Source organism: Octopus bimaculoides, chromosome 6 (genome assembly GCF_001194135.2).
Source record: "Octopus bimaculoides isolate UCB-OBI-ISO-001 chromosome 6, ASM119413v2, whole genome shotgun sequence".
Classification (NCBI taxonomy): Eukaryota; Metazoa; Mollusca; class Cephalopoda; order Octopoda; family Octopodidae; genus Octopus; species Octopus bimaculoides.
In genome coordinates, this window is record NC_068986.1 from 61,810,694 (window position 1) to 61,815,106 (window position 4,413).

Consider the following 4,413-nt stretch of genomic DNA (forward strand, 5'->3'; position numbering starts at 1 on the left):
ATAAACACTGAAAATGTGCAGAAAACAACTTTGGCCACATTCCAGGGAGAAAAACTAGACTTAGTTGATAGCTTCCGCTATCTAGGTGACCAAGTTAGTAGTGAGGGAGGGTGCGCTGAAAGTGTAGCTGCTAGAATAAGAATAGCCTGGGCAAAGTTCAGAGAGCTCTTACCTCTCTCTGCTGGTGACAAAGGGACTCTCACTCAGAGTAAAAGGCAGACTGTATGATGCATGTGTACGAACAGCCATGTTACATGGCAGTGAAACATGAGCCTTGACTGCTGAGGACGTGTAGGCTCACAAGGAATGAAGTCAGTATGCTCTGATGGATGTGTAATGTCAGTGTGCGTACTAGACTGAGTGTAAGTACCTTGAGAGAAAAGTTGAACCTAAGAGAAAGACGATTGCGCTGTTATGGTCATGTGGCAAGGATAGCTGTGTGAAAAAGTGCCACACCCTAGCAGTTGAGGGAACCCGTGGAAGAGGTAGGCCCAGGAAGACCTGGGATGAGGTGGTGAGGCATGACCTCCGAACATTGGACCTCACCGAGGCGATGGTTTCTGACCGAGACCTTTAGAAATATGCTGTGTGTGAGAAGACCCGGCAAGCCAAGTGAGACCTAAATCCAAGGCCCCTGCCAGGGGTGTAGCCAGCCCACTTATGCATACCTTCCTTCATTGGACACTTAACTCCGCTTGCAAAGACCTGTTGAGGCAAGTGAAATTGAAATCGAACTAAATTCGACGACTGGCCCCCATGCCAACATCGTCTCCTTCATTGGACACTAAACTTGGCTTGCGACGACCTGTTGGGGCAAGCGAAATCATGATGGCACCTGTAAAGACATTCGAGTGAGAGTGTTGCCAGTGCCGCTGGACTGGCTCCTGTGCAAGTGGCACGTAAAATACACCATTTTGAGCGTGGCTGTTGCCAGTACCACCTGACTGGCCTTCATGCCAGTGACACGTAAAAGCATGCACTACACTCTCGGAGTGGTTGGCATTAGGAAGGACATCCAGCTGTAGAAACTCTGCCAAATCAGATTGGAGCCTGGTGTAGCCATCTGGTTCACCAGTCCTCAGTCAAATCATCCAACCCATGCTAGCATGGAAAGCGGACGTTTAATCGATGATGATTCATTTTTTACAATGCTCTTACATCTATTTGATAGACTTGCAAGGTCCCTATTCCAAAATTGACTTGTCCGTGATGAAAAATACTCCTCCAGTACTGTTCTGACTCAATTCGCTGCTGCCCTCCACTCTTCCAGGCCCGTTTCTTTGCTCTAATGGCCCTATCTACAGAATTGTTCCACCACCATGTTACCCTAGGTCTTGCACCAGCCACAGATTTGGTCTGTGGCACTTAGCAAGCTATCCCACAGGAATTCTCAGTTGCCCTATATGTCACAAGTTTGTAGGTGCTCCTCTCTCTCATCAAATTTCTCAATTAGGGTTTCCTTAAATCTCTGACTTTACAAAGGGTCCTTAAGCTTCCAAATCCTTCTTTTCCAGATTGGTCTGCCTCTTAGCATCATTCTGACCTGGAGTTTAAAGTCGTTAGTGACTAGTCTATGCTTTGGGGGGGGGGGGGTATATTCTTCACCAGGGAGAGTCTTTGCATTTAAGAGCAACCATGCATCCCCCTGTCTGGTGAGAATGAAATCTATTTGGCTAGCAGAGTTACCTGATTGGTAGATTATCAGGTGGTTGGCTGGCTTACTGAAGTTGGTGTTGCAGATCAAAAGGTTATTCGCATCACAGAACTCCAGTAGCTTTGTTCCCTCTTCATTTCAGGAACCAATTCCATAGCCCCCACGAACACCATGGTAGATACTGGTATCTACCATGCCATTCGACATGCCCATTGAAATCCCCAGCCACAAAGATGAGATCATGTCCCATATTTGATCATTTTGTCCCGTCCTGTACTGACCTTTCAGGAACACCCCAAATGTCCTGTATTTAGTTCATTTTCAAATTTTGTAACTTTATAAATAGTTATGCTTTCTTTTTTCATATTCTCTTGATAAAAATAACCTAAATGCAATGAGGAAACTAGTGCTGCAAAACAACCATGTTTGTAACTTGATACTATCAACAAGGTGTGTTATTACTACTTGCCACAGCCCACTTTTTTTCTAAAAAAACTAATCTATCCATCCCCAGATGCCAAAATGTAAGTGTAAATTTCATGATGAATATTCCAGCAAATGGACATTTATCAAACAAGGCAGAAGCTGTTTTGAAGCAAGCTGCGGTATATGTAATTGCACTTTCAGTTTTGAACATGGCAGAAAGTCTGATATCAAGCAACACATAGAAACAGCAAAGCTGGTCAAATAACAAACTTCTTGATCAAGAAAAACACAGCTTTAGATAGTAAAATAATAGTTGCAGAAGTTGCAATGGCATTTCATACTGTCAGTTGTCGTCAGTCATTCAGTTCAAATGACTGTACGAACGTACTACTACCAACAGTATTTCCTGATTCTAAAATTGCATGCAAATTTTCAAGTGCTAGGTCAAAATGTGCTGCATTAATAAAATTGTTGTGGCTCCATACACTAATGAAGGATTGTTAAAGATATAAATAACTCTTCTTTTTATGACATGTCTACAGATACAAGTAATCACAATGCTGAGAAAATTTTCCCAGTGATTGTGCAACGTTTTTCATGTGAAAAGGGTTTGCTGATAAATTTATTGCAAGATCCCTCCTAAATGAAACCTCGGAAACAATAGCAAGCTTCTGCAGAGAGAGCCTCATTGAGTTAGGACTGGACGTGAAGAAATGTATAGCTTTTGGTGGAGATAATACAAATACTAATTTTGGTGGACGTTTGCATATAGGCAAGTACAGTAATTCTTCAACTATTGTGGGTGTTACAGTCACCACAATAGGTGAAAATCCATGATATTTCATTATAAATGCAAAACACCACCACGGAGGAATCGACGTAAGCTTAAATAATAAACCGCGATATGGCAAGGGATTACTGTAATGTCTATTCAAATTTCAAGGAAAGCATGAAAGAATCGATGGAAGGTGTTGGATGTCCAGCCCTTATTCTGCACAAAGCTGCTCATACCGCAGCCAATGTTCCTTTTGTTGATGTTGAAGTAATTGTTGTTAAATTGTTTTCATACTCCAGTATTTATACTGTTTGATCTGAGAAGTTGAAAGATTTCTGTGAGTTTGTTGGTGTGTTGTATTCCTCAATTCTCTCACTTTCTAAAACTCATTGAGAGAATCCTAAGGTTATTTAAAGACTGGAATCTCTTTTTGATTCTGAAGAAAAGGTCCCCCCAAATTCTTGTAAGATTCTTCAATAATCCTCTGAGCGAAGCCTACTTATATCTTGTTCAGTTTTGAATATGTTTTTAGTAACAGGATTATGAAGATAGAATAGAGAGAAAACAGCATTATTGAAGTGTTGGCTGTTTAAAAGAACTCGTAGTTACAAAGGAAAGGATTAATGAAAAGTCTATTTCTCTCAGTGTGAAGGATTGCCTTAATAATGATGATGTCAAATCTGAAGAGAGAAAGAAATTTCTAATTTCTACTTGCCATGACATCTTGAGAAATGGGTTTCATGTTTTGAAAATTTTGATAACTTTACATGGATGTTATTAGATACAGTTCCAGCATAGGAACATGTAGAATCATCTTGTCTAGTGTTAAAGAACAAAGGTATAAAAATTGACATTCTTTTCTGTCAGTGGTCAACATTTAAAAAATTCCTTGCTAAAGAGATGCAGATCAAACCCAATGAATGGAAGCCCAAACTGTGCCATGGAAGATAGTTTTCTATCTTTCAGGAGATTGAATTTCAAGAACAATACTCAGAGTTGTTAATTTTATGCCAGTTTCTATTTAGCATACCAGCGGGTCTTCTAGGTAATGAATGTTCAGTGAACTGAAGAACGAAATAAGTTGGATGTGGCTACTGTAGAAGCTTTCTTACAATGCACATGGGACCTTAACTGTCAATGTAAAGAATTTTATAGGCATTTGTTAGAAAACATGGATATATTAACAAAAGCCAAATCATCAGTGAAATATAATTAAAGATAATGGTTCAAGTTTAATTCTCGTGTGGCCTGTTAAAAAAATGTTGCATACAAGCTTATCAGTTCAGTTTCTTTTCATATTCTCCATATGAAACAACTTTCTAGTCAATTTTATGTATTGCTTGCATTAAATAGTAATTTTCTAAATTATTTCCTTTGCGTTTTTTTATTGTCTTGTAACAACAATGGGACGGAGGTAAAGGACATGGGCCGCACACCCTGTCGGTTATACTTTTTTTGTATTTTTCTACTGAAACCCACCCTTTCTACTGCGGAGATTCCAAATCTGTAAAAAAATACAAAAAATCAGCATTTCAAAATTTTAATTCACCCCCCCCCC

General features: G+C 39.9%; 2 long non-coding RNA genes across 3 annotated transcripts in view; one reads left to right on the forward strand and one right to left on the reverse strand.

Moving 5' to 3' along the window:
* LOC128248143 (uncharacterized) overlaps positions 1-4,413 on the reverse strand; it is a 41,284-nt gene that overhangs the window by 34,335 nt on the left and 2,536 nt on the right. The gene's annotated exons all lie outside the window — the stretch shown is intronic.
* Positions 1-4,413, forward strand: part of LOC106867368 (uncharacterized) — a 37,362-nt gene that overhangs the window by 31,542 nt on the left and 1,407 nt on the right. The gene's annotated exons all lie outside the window — the stretch shown is intronic.